The sequence below is a fragment of the Cnephaeus nilssonii genome, assembly GCF_951640355.1.
Source record: "Cnephaeus nilssonii genome assembly, chromosome: 3".
Lineage (NCBI taxonomy): Eukaryota > Metazoa > Chordata > Mammalia > Chiroptera > Vespertilionidae > Cnephaeus > Cnephaeus nilssonii.
In genome coordinates, this window is record NC_137074.1 from 65,517,388 (window position 1) to 65,532,544 (window position 15,157).

At 42.7% G+C, this 15,157-nt stretch overlaps 1 pseudogene across 1 annotated transcript; it reads right to left on the bottom strand.

Annotated features, from left to right (window-relative positions):
* Positions 1-2,486: 2,486 nt before the first annotated feature.
* Positions 2,487-2,758, bottom strand: LOC307096703 (non-histone chromosomal protein HMG-17-like; annotated as a pseudogene). The gene has a single exon. The product of its transcript is annotated as a non-histone chromosomal protein HMG-17-like (transcript).
* Positions 2,759-15,157: the final 12,399 nt, after the last annotated feature.

The following is a 15,157-nucleotide window of genomic DNA, read 5'->3' on the forward strand; positions in this document are numbered from 1 at the left end:
TATTGAAAATTTCCAGAATGAAGGATGTGAGACCTTAGTTTGGAAGGAATCATACAACCGAATAGATGAGAGAAACTATACCTAGACATATTAAATTAACATTTTAGAGCACTAAGTTCAAAAAGCAAATGCTAAAAGTTTCCAGAGGGTAAATGTAAGTCAACTACCAAGCAATAAAAGTCAGACTAAATTTTCTGAGTAACAGCACTGGATGAATGAAAAGAATAAAGTAGCATTTTTAAATGGTTGAAGAAACATTAAGCTTAGTAAAATTCACTGTTGACTAAATAAGCAATGACATACAAAAACATATTCTAACAATCTAGAACTAAAACTCTAGACCACTGCTAGTCCAAGTGCTAGTCCAAGAATAGTTTATCTATCTAGATGAGATAAAGAGCTTGTGCAAGAATACAAATCAATACACTGCTTCTTTTATTGAGAAAATCTTGCTAAGAAAAAAGAGTCAGCGGGACTAAACGGTGTGCTTACTAATTCAGTAGATTCACACTAGGACAAGCTGTCATCTCTCTCTCTCTCTCTCTCTCTCTCTCTCTCTCTCTCTCTCTCACACACACACACACACACACCAGTTTGTAGACCAAATTTTGAGTAGCACTGCTCCAGATGGTATCATTATTGGTTGGGTGTGGGGTTGAGGTGCACAAGACCATAGGGACATGGCAGTGAACGTCGGTATCTGTCTCAGTTTTGTGGTGGAGAGAAGACTTAGATATAATAAATTTTAAAACTTTATGGTGAAAAGTAAGCATAAATGTGAATCTTATTAAACTGGGCTATTCCACCATAGGAATAAAAATAGTATGTATATCTTTTAAAATAGAATAAGAACATTGAATTCTTGGATAGCCAGGTTGATGGAGACTCACTATGGTGCCCACCTGCCAGCTCTGTGAGGGGAGAGCTCAGAAAAGGAACAGCGGCCTCTGCCAGCACTTCTGTCCTGGAGAAAGCTGCCCCTCCAGCTCTCACCCTGATGACAGACAATGCGATTCCTCCCTGTGTGTCCCGGGTGCCCTTCGAGCTGCTGTGCCAGTGCTGGAGCTCAGAGCGAGTGAGCCCAAGTCATGGGAACATTTGCTCCAATACTCAAGACCCGTGAGAGTCCAGCTTTGAGACTGACACCTCCCTCAGGAGAGGTAAAGGGTCCAGGGTTCAGATTGAGCAGTAAGAGGACCACGGCTAGGCTTTCCCTAGAGTGAGGGGACAGGAGACCCTTTACTATGCATGCTTACTGGCATCTAAGAAGTACCTGTGAGTCCCAACAGAATCAAAGGAGAGAGCAGGTCGGCCACGGCCCAGATGGAATCCAACAAAATGCTGGCGAGTGGAACAGGATCCTGGGATAGGTGTGGACCTGGCTGCAGGGCAGGGAGCTTCGTGCCCAGGTCCAACACAGGCCCTGGGACCACCCCAGTTTTATTAAAGACACTTGTCATAAACAGTCATGGTATTTCAGGCAGGGCATGGGCAGACAATCATTAACAGTATACAACTTTCAAACTTCTTTCTTCAATGGACTACCAAAATCAGAAAGCCATCATCAAATCCAATGAAGTCTTCATCTGATGTCTGAACAGGGCAAGTTTAGAGTGAGGGCTGACATTTCACATTAAGCGTGTTGTTTAACAACTTTACACAAGCCAATCTTGACTTTCAGGAAATGAGATGAAGATGCCAGAATTATCCATCTGTAGATCCACACTCTAAAAAGGACCTGCTGCTCTTTTGAGGGATGCCATCGCCATGGTGACATTGGGAAGTCCAGATTACACATCATACTAGTAACCAATTTTTTTTTGTGGGGGGGGAGGTGGTGGTGGTCAGGCCCAATAGGTCTCTGGGCTTAAGGGAGTCAAGTCTATTCTTAAAGTGGAGAGGGAGAAAAGGATATTGTTTTTCCACACCACAAAGTGTTTGTGCCAAGGTGGCTAATGTGTGTCAACATCATCAAGGGATCCCTCCTCCCAGGAACCAAGAGGAACTCTCTCAAAACTAGAAGGGAAAGGTGTTTTTTCCCCATGCCAATTCAGCTTTGGAAACATTCTATTAGTAATATATGTCCTTCTCCAAAAAAAAAAAAAAAAACCAAAAAAACAACCACACAAAACACACAGTAAAATGTTCTCTGCGCTAAGAACATAGCTTACAAAAAATAAAACAAAATTCTGCATTTTTTATAAAACTTGATAAAAATGGTATTTCAAGCTGTACAATCACCAGAACACAGTTATCAAAAATGCACACACTGCCAAAACTGGTTTGGCTCAGTGGATAGAGCGTCGGCCTGCGGACTGAAGGGTCCCAGGTTCGATTCCGGTCAAGGGCATGTACCTTGGTTGCGGGCACATCTCCAGTGGGGGGTGTGCAGGAGGCAGCTGATCGATGTTTCTGGCTCTCTATCCCTCTACCTTCCTCTCTGTAAAAAATCAATAAAAAAATATATTAAAAAAAATGCACACACTTCACTCGGCATCTCCAGCATCTTGAGCTTTCTGTGCCTGGTCTGTTTGGGCATCTCCGTTTTCTGCAGGGTTATTCCCACCTTTGCCAGCATCAGCTTTCCCTTTTCCCCTTTGGGTACCTTCTCTCCCTTCTTTGCAGGGGCCTTTTTAGGCTTGGGCTCTGGCTTTGGAGGAGCAGGTTTAGCAGATAACCTGGCAGATTTTCTCTGTGGTTCCTCCTTCACCTTGGCTTTATCTCCTTTAGCATCCCCTTCAGCCTTTCTCCTGGGCATGAGGAGGAAGGTCACCATGGCGGGCCACAGGTGCTGGATGCAGGGATGCAGAGGCGCAAGGGCTGTGGTCATCCTGGGATTGTTCTTGCCTCTTGTTCACTCTGTTCCCGGTGATTGATATTTTAATGGGTCTCAATAGACTGCATAATATTGTTTTCTAAAATTACATTCCATAATTACCTTGTTATTCTGCAGAAAACTGTACAGAGATAAATACATTAAAATAACTTCAATGGAAATTTAAAATAAAAAACTATTTCCATTGCAGTAAAAGAAAGATGTAGGTGGCATGAACATTTCAGCAAAAGGAGCTTATCTGTGGTTATTCAATTTGTCAGTCTTAAGTTATTCAATTTGTCAGTCTTAAGTTATTTTTTTTTACCCTTAAACAACTTCTTCCTTCTGATGATAAAAAACATGCACATTTACTGTCTGTGCTAATGACTAAGTCTATTGTCATGGATTTTGTGAGCAATTATGTTTAAAACATACCTATTTAGACGTTGTGGTCAATATGGTGAGCATGAATGCCAAAATTATTTTTGAATTAGGTTCTTCATTTTGTTTAAAATATTAATTACATGCACAACAAGCCAAAGCAGCCTTGTAGAAGGTGCTGTTGCTAACTGTAAAATAACTGACAACAAGACAGGCTTTTTTTCTTTTTAATGATTGGCTTTTACTGGAAGAAAGTATAAAAATGACAGAATTTATAAACTAGAATTGAGTTGTCAAGGTTTTCTTTTGTTAATGGAAATAAAAGAAACATGGTCACTACTGAATTTACTGTACTATTCTAAACTTAAGATTCATTTCTTAATGCTTGGGATTTTGATGTCTCAAAACCAAACCAATGGAAGTGCTGTATTTGCATTAGAAAAGCTAAAAATACTTAACCTGCTCTTGATGGTATAAGTTTTACTCTGCCTAAATTCATAAACAGAGCAGCCCCGAACCATGTTTTATTTATACAATCCTATTGAAGAATATAATGTTTTTTTAAAAGTCTGTATCTTTCATCTCCATCGAAGCTGTATAAATCTTTTTAGAGTGCAATTTTCCCAAACAAAACACCATTTTCAATGGTGGTGAATATTGTTACCTGTGTAGTTATGTATTCCCTATATCTAAATACTTATTGATGCCCTAACCAGTTTGGCTCAGTGGATAGAGCATCAGCCTAGGGACTGAAGAGTCCCAGGTTCGATTCCGGTCAAGGGCATGTATCTTGGTTGTGGGCACATCCCCAATGCGGGGTGTGTAGGAGGCAGCTGATTGATGTTTCTAACTCTCTATCCCTCTCCCTTCCTCTCTATAAAAAAATCAATAAAATATATATTAAAAAATACTTATTGATCACACACACACACACACACACACACACACACACACACACACACACTAGAACTCATGTTCAAATGAAGTCTGTTCTTCTTGATTAAAAAAAAATGGCCTTGAACTTTCCAAGAGGAACAGCAAAGGAGAAGATAATAGAGAGTCAAGATAATGAGCCAAGACAGGCCATTTATATGGAAAATCCACTGGAAACAGCTTGGGTGAGGCAGAAAGTTGGGGGGTGGGGGTGGGGGGGACAGGGCTTCAGGGAAATACCAAGGCTAACAGTGTGAGCTAGGTTGTTGGAGTCTCAGATATGGCACCCACATGCTGCCTTAGTTGTAGGAATGCTTATCAAAGGACCAATGGACTCTGCCAGCACTTCTGTCTGGGAAAAAGCTGCCCCCCAGCTCTTGACCTGATGCCACCCAATTCAGTTCCCCCCATATGTCTCTGGTGCCTTTCAAGCTGCTATCCCAACGCTGGAGCTCAGAGGGAGGGAGTGAAAGTAAGTCCTTAAGTGGACCCTTACGAGGATCTGCCTGGGTCTCCAGACACCCTCCATCTACCTCAGCCTCAAACCCTGCTGGTTTTTGCAGCAAGATATTACAGGGACTTCTTTTCCTGGCACTGAAACCCTGGGCTGGAGGACCTGGTGTGGGGCTGGGAGCCCTCGCTCCTCAGGGGGACCTCTGCAGCTGAGATATTCCTTCCAATTTTTATCTGCCACATGTGGGTGTGGGACCAGCCTGTTTTCCTACCAGTCTCTATGTGTCTTCTTCTTTATATCCTTAGTTATAGGACTGCCATTCAGCCAGATTACAGGCAGTTCTGAATGGTGGTTGTCCTGTAGTTTAGTTGTAATTTTGATGTGGTTGTGGAAGGAGGTGAGTACTGCCTTTACCTACACTGTCATCTTGACCAGGAGTTCCTGAATACTTGTAATGACGGTAATAGACAAGGATAAGTAAACAAACTTACAAAGTATGGTAAATAGATAACTGGAAATAAGATGGCTAAAATAAAGCCTACTATCACAGCAACACAATAAGTGTAAATAGTTTAAACTAACAAATGACAGGTTTCTTATATTGGTAAAAAGCAAAACCAAATGAAACAACGAAGGGGCAAGGTTCAAATCCAGCAGATAATTCTATATGCTGTCTTTGAGACAAAGTTTAAAATAAAAATATGTAACTCTTTAACTTCTTCTTACAAACTACTTATTGGAAGCAAGAGGCAGCTGAGGGAATAAATATCCAGAATGTAAGGAACTTTCATATATTACCTAAAAATATAATTAACCCAAGTAGAAAGAGAAAAGGCTAGGCAAAGTATATGAATAGTCAATCTACTGAGGGAGAAATGGAATTTTGTAGAAAAAAGAAAAGGACTTATGGTATAACTAGAGGCCCGGTGCACGAAATTCGTGCACTGGGGGAGGGGGTATCCTTCAGCCCAACCTGCACCCTCTCCAATCTGGGATCCCTCGGGGAATGTCTGACTGCCTGTTTAGGCCCGATCCTACAGGGATCGGGCCTAAACAGGCAGTCAGACATCCCTTTCACAATTTGGAAGTGCTGGCTCCCAACTGCTTGCCTGCCTGCCTAATTGCCCCTAACCGCTTCTGCCTGCAAACCTGATCACCCCCTAACCACTCCCCTGCAAGCCTGATCGATGCCTAACTGTTCCCCTGCCAGCCCAATCATCCCCAACTGCCCTCCCCTGACAACCCGGTCACCCCCAAATGCCCTCCCCTGCATATTCCCTCTTTATTATATAGGGTTTTTTCTTTAACATATTGGACAGCCCTAATTGGTTTGGCTCAGTGGATGGAGCATCGGCCTGCAGACTCAAGGGTCCCAGGTTCGATTCTGGTCAAGGACATGTACCTTGGTTAGGGGCACATACCCAGTGGGGAGTGTGCAGGAGGCAGCTGATCAATGTCTCTCTCTCATATATGTTTCTAGCTCTCTAGCCCTTTCCCTTCCTCTCTGTAAAAAATCAATAAAATATATGTAACAAAAAAGTAACATTTAAGACTTCTCCATATCTGCCTGGCTGGTGTGACTCAGTGGTTGAGACCACAGGCTGCCGCCACTGGGAGGGGGATCGTGCCATGGGGGTGTGTGCTCCTCGCAGGTTTAGACTCAGCCCAGGCTATGGCTGCTAGGAGGGGGATCGGGCCGTGGGGTGCACGCCCCTCACATGCTGAGACTCCAGCCCATGCTAAGGCTGTTGGGGTGAACGCCCATCACAGGCTTAGGCTTAGGCTCAGCCCAGGCTACGGCCGCTGAAAGGGGGATCGCGCCTTGGGGGTGCACGTCCCTCAAACTCTGAGACCCCAGATAAGTCTATGGCTGCTGGGAGGGGGATCGCGCTGTGGGGGTGCGTGCCCCTCGCACTGAGACCCCAGCCCAGGCTATGGCTGCGGGGAGGGAGATCGCGCTGTGGGGGTGCGCGCCCCTCGCACTGAGACCCCAGCCCAGGCTATGGCTGCTGGGAGGGGGATTGCACCCTTCACAGGCTGAGACCCCAGCCCAGGCTATGGCTGCTGGGAGGGGGATCGGGCTGTGGGGGTGCGCGCCCCTCGCACGCTGAGACCCCAGCCCAGGCTATGGCTGCTGGGAGGGGGATCGGGCTGTGGGGGTGCGCGCCCCTCGCACGCTGAGACCCCAGCCCAGGCTATGGCTGCTGGGAGGGGGATCGGGCTGTGGGGGTGCGCGCCCCTCGCACGCTGAGACCCCAGCCCAGGCTATGGCTGCTGGGAGGGGGATCGGGCTGTGGGGGTGCGCGCCCCTCGCACGCTGAGACCCCAGCCCAGGCTATGGCTGCTGGGAGGGGGATCGGGCTGTGGGGGTGCGCGCCCCTCGCACGCTGAGACCCCAGCCCAGGCTATGGCTGCTGGGAGGGGGATCGCGTTGTGGGGGTGCGCGCCCCTCGCACGCTGAGACCCCAGCCCAGGCTATGGCTGCTGGGAGGGGGATCGGGCTGTGGGGGTGCGCGCCCCTCGCACGTTGAGACCCCAGCCCAGGCTATGGCTGCTGGGAGGGGCATCGCGCTGTGGGGGTGCGCGCCCCTGGCACTGAGACCCTAGCCCAGGCTATGGCTGCTGGGAGGGGCATCGCGCTGTGGGGGTGCGCGCCCCTCGCACGCTGAGACCCCAGCCCAGGCTATGGCCGCTGGGAGGGGGATCGGGCTGTGGGGGTGCGCGCCCCTCACACGCTGAGACCCCAGCCCAGGCTATGGCTGCGGGGAGGGCGATCGTGCTGTGGGGGTGCGCACCCCTGGCACTGAGACCCCAGCCCAGGCTATGGCTGCTGGGAGGGGATCGTGCTGTGGGGGTTCGCGCCCCTCGCACTGAGACCCCATCCCAGGCTATGGCCGCTGGGAGGGGATCGGGCTGTGGGGGTGCGCGCCCCTCGCACTGAGACCCCATCCCAGGCTATGGCCGCTGGGAGGGGGATCGTGCAATTGGGATTTAAGCCCTTTCAGGCTTAGACTCAGCCCAGGCTAAGGCCGCTGGGAGGGGTTTGCGCCATGGGGGTGCGCGCCTCTCTCGCAGGCTTAGGCTCAGCCTAGGCTATGGCCGCTGCGAGGGGGATCATGCCGTTGGGGTGCGTGCCCTCGCAGGCTGAGACCCCAGCCCAGGCTGACACCGCTGGGCGTGATCGTGGTGTGGGGGCACAGGCGCCTCTGAGCTGGACAACCTGCATTGCGAAGGCTGGGCGGACTGTGGGACTCCCGCAGGGATGAGAGGACTGGGCGCCGCCATCTTGTGGCCATGGGCGCCGCCATTTTTGTCGCGGAGTGATGGTTAATTTGCATATTACTGTTTTATAAGATATGATTATATAATCACTTATGAATTACATATGACTCTTCCAAACCAGATGCACCATCAAGAGAACACCCACAATTATGTAATAGTAATTACATTTGGCCACCTTTAATATTTTGCCAACATTTGATCTTATACAATCCTAGATTTGCATCAAAAGTCTTTTTTTGTTTGTTTTTGTTTCGAAGTTGTATTCGTTAAGGTAGGAGGATAGAAGGAATTTTACTTTGTTGTCTTGTTAACTTTAACATATTTAGGTATATTCCATCTACACTCTCACCTTGGCCCCACAAATATTAAAGGACAGCCTGATAAAGGTGGAAGAAGAATAAAAGAATATCACAGCAGGCCTTTGTACATATTTGGAAGACTCTACAAGTACAGCAATGGTTAAATGGTGTATTAATTTTCTATTGCTGTTGTAACTTCGTGGCTTTATAGCAACACAAATTTACTATCTTAGAGTTCCGGAGGTCAGAAGTCCAAAATAGCTTTAACTGGGCTAAAAAATCAAGGTGTTGGCAAAGCTGTGTTCCTGCTGAAGTTCTAGAGGAGAAACATCTTCCTGGCCTTTTCCAGTGTCTAGAGGCAGCCTGCATCCCTTGGTTCATGGCCCCTTTCTTTATCTTCAAAGCCAGAGGTGCAGCACCTTTCAGCTCTCTCTCTGACTCTCTCTTCCCTCCCTCTTTCCTTTATGAGGACCCTTGTGATTATATTGGGCCCACTCAGATACTCCAAAATCATCTCCCCATTTCAAGCTCACTGACTTAGTCACATTTGTCAGTCCCTTTTGCCATGTAAAGTAACATAGTCACATGTTCTAAGGATTAGGATAGGGACATCTTTGGTGGGGGACATTATTCTGTCTATCACAAATGGAGCGTGGGAGGGGAAAGGCAGGTAGAAAGCAGAGCACTTAGAAAAATATTTTCACTTTTAAAGTACTTTTTACTGTTGTTGTTAATCCTCACTCAAGGATATTTTTTCCATTCATTTTTAGAGAGAGGGAAGGAGGAGGGTGAGAGAGAAAGGAAGGGAGAGAGAGACACATCAATTGGTTGCCTCCTGTATGCCCCCTGATCTGGGCAGGGGATGGAACCTACAACCTAGATACATGCCCTTGACTGGGAATTGAATCCACAACCAACTCTAACCACTTAGCCACACCAGACAGGGCAATCTTAAAGTACTTTTGACTTTTTTTTTTTTGGGATTGGGCACATGTTAATATTATTCTCGTTGTATATTTGGTTTAGCAGTTTTTAAGGCACCATGACAACTGAAAAATAAATTGCTAGTTTTTGAAATTACTATTTGATATCCCATTTTTAGAGAAGGAAACTGAGGCACAGGGACTTTTCATATAGAGGGCTGAACTACAGATGAAATTGGTAAATATATTTTAACTGATGGGTATTTCTTGTTTGATTTTAATTTTTTTGTTTGATGTTGGTTAATTGAACTCCACTTTCCCTCTTTCCTTTCACCATAAAACAAATAAATGACAACAAATTTAAACACTAAGATAAACCCATTCTTTGGTATAGGACTATAGACAACTTGCAATTTAGAGATTTTGAATTTTTAATAACACTTAAAAATGAGCTCTAAGTTTTAAATTTCTGATGTTTTTGCATAGAATTTACATCTGAAGTTTTCAGTTCATATATTACCCTCAACACCACCAAATTGCTTAAGCTTCTTAAACTCGGTTTTCTGATTTGCAGAAAAGTGATAATAAATGTTACCCTTCTTGTCTACCTTGTGAGGGTTAAATGAGTTGATGTGTGCGGAATTTCTTTAAGATAGTAAAGCTCTATACTAAGTTGATAACATATTGCTATTACTGCTCTAATTAAAGAAGGACTAGATAATAGAAGCCTCAGTCAAAGCAAAGCACACAGACACTTTTAAAAAACACTGAAACTCATAGCATTTCTTAGTTGGCTGCTTCTTACTGGTGATAGGTTCTCTGGAGATGACTTGATATGTTTGTCCAGTTTCTTATAGTTTTGGTTTAAAAAACCGTAATAATAATAATGCGGCCCTGACCGGTTTGGCTCAGTGGATAGAGCGTCGGCCTGCGGACTCAGGGGTCCCGGGTTCGATTCCGGTCAGGGGCATGTACCTTGGTTGCAGGCACATAATACCCAGTGGGGGGTGTGCAGGAGGCAGCTGATCGATGGTTCTCTCTCATCAATGTTTCTAACTCTCTATCCATCTCCCTTCCTCTCTGTAAAAAATCAATAAAATATATTTTAAAAAAATAATAATGCGTATGAGCCTAAAATTAGTGTTTTCTTTAGATTACCCTTCATTCATAAATTCATTTTGACAGTGATATCTGTTAAAATAGAAGGTGATAAATTTAAAATAACAGAATATAAAGAAGTAAATTGTATATACCTTTTAAATTTTTTAAACTAATTTTTTAAAAATTTATATTTATTGTTGAAAGTATTACAGATGTTCCCTCCCCCGCTCATTGACCCCCTCTGGCCCTGTACCTGCCCCTCCCAAGGTATCATTTTGTGCTACCATTTAAACTGTTTTTGCCAAGAAGATATTACTTTTATAACAGCTATTTACAAATATTTTTTGATCCCTCAGTCATTTTTAAATTTATTTTTTTGGAAGGCAAATTTTACATCATGCATCTCTTTGCCTTGTAGAAGTATTATTTTGATAGCTTTTTAAAGTCATTTGTTTAAATAATCCCATTTAATAGACATAAAAATAGGTATATGTAGAGCATAATTGTGTTACCTAATATTTGTGCTTGAGTAAAGGGAAATCTTTTGGAAGTATAACAGTGGAATAAAAGAATGAAAATAAGGCAAAACAAAACAAAAATAAAACAAAAACAAACAAACAAGACTTGGGAAGTATTTCATCATGTCTCTTCCAAAAAGCTAGTTCCAATCTGGGCCTTGAATCTTATTAATACTGATATCCCAGGGGCCAAGGAGTTAAGTTGTTATTTGCTTCCTAATAACAAATATTAGGACCTAAGACAAATATTAAGTTAAATACCTGATGAAATATTCCTAGGAGAACTTAACTCTATTGGCCAGTAGTAATAGTTTATTTTACTCCTTTTAAAAGAGGATCTCTTTTCCTGATCCTCTTGTATCAGCAAACCAAATTTTAGCAGTCATAAAATACATCACTTTTTAAAAATTTTCTTTATTGACTAAGGTGTTACATATGTGTCCTTATTCCCCCATTACTCCCCCTATCCCCTATCCCCCCCCCCCGACTCATACCCTATCCCCCCCACTCATACCCTCACCTCCCTGTTGTCTGTGTGCATGCATACAAGTCCTTTGGTTGATCTCTCCCTCTTACCCCCACCCTCCCCTACTTTCCCTCTGAGTTTTGATGGTCTGATAGATGTTTCTCTGTCTCTGGATCTGTTTTTGTTCATCAGTTTAGCAGTACAATTCACCATAGCTAAGATTTGGAAACAGCCTAAGTGCCCATCAGCAGATGAGCGGATTAAAAAACTGTGGTACATCTACGCAATGGAATACTACTCTGCGGTAAAAAAGAAGGATTTCTTACCATTTGCAACAGCATGGATGGAACTGGAGAGCATTATGCTAAGCTAAATAAGCCAGTCGGAGAAAGATAAAATGCATCACTTTAAAACAGAAATTATTTAATACATATCCAATGGACAAAGATAAAAGCAGCCTACTCTGCACATAGCGGCCCACATCCCTGCTCCCAGAAGTAGCTCCCCAAAATTCTAATGGTCTGGGTGTCCTCCCTTTGGGTGGAGGTGCCCTTATAGTGATTTACCTTTTGTTTGTTTGAGGATTTCTTTCTTATTTATTTATTTAGATCTTTATTTTTGAAAGTATTACATATGTCCCTTTTTCCCCCATTGACCTCTCCCACCCGCCCTCTCCCCCCACCTCTGGCCTTCACCACCCTATTGTCTGTGTCTATGGGATATGCTAGTGATCCCACTTCTAGGAACATATTCCAAGAAATCAGAAACACTCATTAGAAAGAATATATGTGCTCCTATGTTCATAGAAGTGCAATTTACAATAGCTGAGATTTGGAAACAGCCTAAGTGCCCATCAACAGACGAATGGATTAAGAAACTGTGGCATATCTATACAATGGAATACTACTTGGCTGTAAACAAGAAAGAACTCTTACCATTTGCAACAGCATGGATGGACCTGGAGAGCATTATGCTAAGCGAGATAAGACAGTCAGAGAAAGGTAAGAGTCACGTGATCTCACTCATATATGGAATCTAATGAACAAAAACAGACCAGAGACACAGAAGCATTGAACAGACTGATAGTGATTTACTGTTGAAGGTAGAGGCACGGCTGCTCGTGTTCCCACTGCCGTTGGTTCTGGGGTTCTCCTGCTGAAGAATTGGGGTTTACAGATCAACTTGTGGTGCAAGCCCATTCCTGGTTCATTCTTACCTTGGTTGCTGCATTGCTGGCAGGAACTCAGTCATAACTGTTTTTTCCTTCTTTAGGACACATTTGTTAGAGGCAGGGCACCACTTCTTATAGGTTTGATTGCTTTATCATATTCAGCCAAGTAAAATATAGAAACACTAAATCAAGAAAAAGAGATCTTATCTACTTCCTTTTCTCGATACAGAGCATTGATCATGTAAACATTTTCAACAGTCTTATAACCCTTTTTCTTTTCCAAAGGTGAAATAATCATAACAGTATTCTTTAAAAAATTCCCCTAGACACACTTTCAAATTATACGAAACCACTCCAAAATCATTAGTAGCATATTAAAAAAAGTAAGTAGAATTAAAGCATATAAGGAAGAAAGATTGCTAATAGAAAAATAGTCACATAAACATACTTTAGATAGATATTAATGCAGCATGAACTAGCTTAAGGAAAACTATATTAATATAAGACTTCTAACTTTTAAAGTTCTTATATTTAATGTATAGAATATCTGAGCTTTTATGTGGCATTAACATAATCAGTGTTATAAGTGACCAAAATAAACAGGGATTTCAATAGAACAGATGGAAGAAAGTTGTTACAAAAGGGAGCAGCTACCAAATGCAAGGTTTCTTCAGCTTCTAGTATCTGTTTATCTTTTTGCTGCTGCCCACAAATTAAACGACATAGTGCTTTATTTTAAACCCATGCTTTGAAATAATAACTTTTATTTTTTTCCTAACCCAATACAATGGAGTTTACTAAAATGATCAAGTTTAGGGAGTATTTTAAAGGAGGAACCAAAAAGATTTGTTGATGGATTGTGAGTGAAGAGAAAAAAAGTAAAGAATCAAAGGATGGGCTTCTATATCAGATAGACATTTAGAACAACTCTCCCAGACAAGTAGAAAAGCTAAAATAAATAAATAAATAAATAAATAAATAAATAAATAAATAAAATAAAAGCCTAAGTGAACTTTATAGTGGAATGACCAGAACGACCAGTCGCTGTGATGCACATTGACCATCAGGGGACAGATGCTCAATGCAAGAGCTGCCCCCTGGTGGTCAGTGCGCTCCCACAGGGGGAGTACTCCTCAGCCAGAAGTTGGGCTTACGGCTGGCAAGCCGAGCTGTAAGGAGCAGCAAGCAGGAGGGTGGTAAGGAGCGAGGGGTCCTGACCTGGGAGAGGGATGTCTGACTGCTGGCAGGCAGACATCCCCCAAGGGGTCCTGGACTGCAAGAAGGTGCAGGCTGGGTTGAGGGACCTGCCCCAGGACCCGTTTTCCCCTCCCCCTTTCCCCCCCCCTCCCGCCCCAGTGCACAACTTCTGTGCACCCCGACCTCTAGTAAATAAATAAAATCTGCTGGAAGGTATCTGGAAATTCTCAAGATAATGAAGAATTACCTGGTCTCAAATTATTTCTATTATTTGAAAAAACAAAACACAATGCCTGGGACAAGAGAAAAGCAGACTTCACAGAAAGAACTAATGGAAATAATAGATAATAGAGATTTACCCACAGCCACCTTAAATATTAGAATTAGAGACTTTATTTATTTATTTTTAAATTCTTTATTGTTGAAAATATTACATATGTCTCCTTTTGGAATTAGAGAATTTAAAGTATTCTTTTTATGTTAAAGAAGACAAAAGACAAAGGGAAATGTTTTGATGGAAGAATAGAAATTATAAAAATGACATCAGATTTGAAAAAAGAATCAAATATATATTCTAGAACACACACAAGATATACAGTAACCAAAAATAGGTGGCAGAACTGAAATTTGAACCCAGGAAGTTCAACTTTAGGGGCCATAGCATTAATAGTTACTTTCAAAACTAGGAAAAAATTATGACATTCTTAAACTTCCAAATTTAACTAGAGTTGAACCAATGTAAACTACTGTCTAGTTATTTATTAAAAACATAATAATCTTATAAAAGACACCATGGTCAAATATATAATTTGGGAACAAAATTTTTAAGCAACTGATATAATAAAACCAAAATAAAATGTCCACTGAATATTGAACGAAATTGCAGACAGATAATTTCTATGACTGACATAATTTTCATGCTTCATATTCTTTTACTAGAAAGTTGCACAAAAACCATTTTATTAGTTTAATACTGTCTGAAACATTTAAGGTGATTCCATTTGGATTTTTTTTTTTAAATTTCCTTCTTGACTCTAGTAATTAGGGCATTTTGGAGATCAGATGATACCTGTCTCTTTTCAGAATACTTTGCCTGAATGTTAGTTTCTAGCCAAGGTACATGACTTGGCTTTTTATTCTTTTAAATTCATTTCTGTATTTTTTTGGACTTCCCCTTTCCAGTTGACACTCAGAGATGAAAATAATATAACTGCCTCTAAAGCTTTTTTTCCTCTGTGTGTGTGTGTGTGTGTGTGTGTGTGTGTGTGTGTGTGAGAGAGAGAGAGAGAGAGAGAGAGAGAGAGAGAGAGAGAGAGAATTGCCATTTATTACTGAAGTTGCCAAATCACTACCAAAGATTCATGGGTTTGGGGGGTGTCTATAAAAGTAATGAAGAGGCCCAAACATAAGTTTGGAGGAAGAGGAAATGGAGAAATGGGTGGTGGGACTCCCAGTTGCTCTTCCCTTTCTTCTTCTTCTTTTTTTTTTCCCCTCACCTGAGGTCATGTTTATAGAGAGGATGAGAGAGAGGGAGAGAGAGAAAGAGAGAGAGAGAGAGAGAGAGAGAGAGAGAGAGAGAGAGAGATTGACATGAGAGAGAAACATCAATCAGTTGCC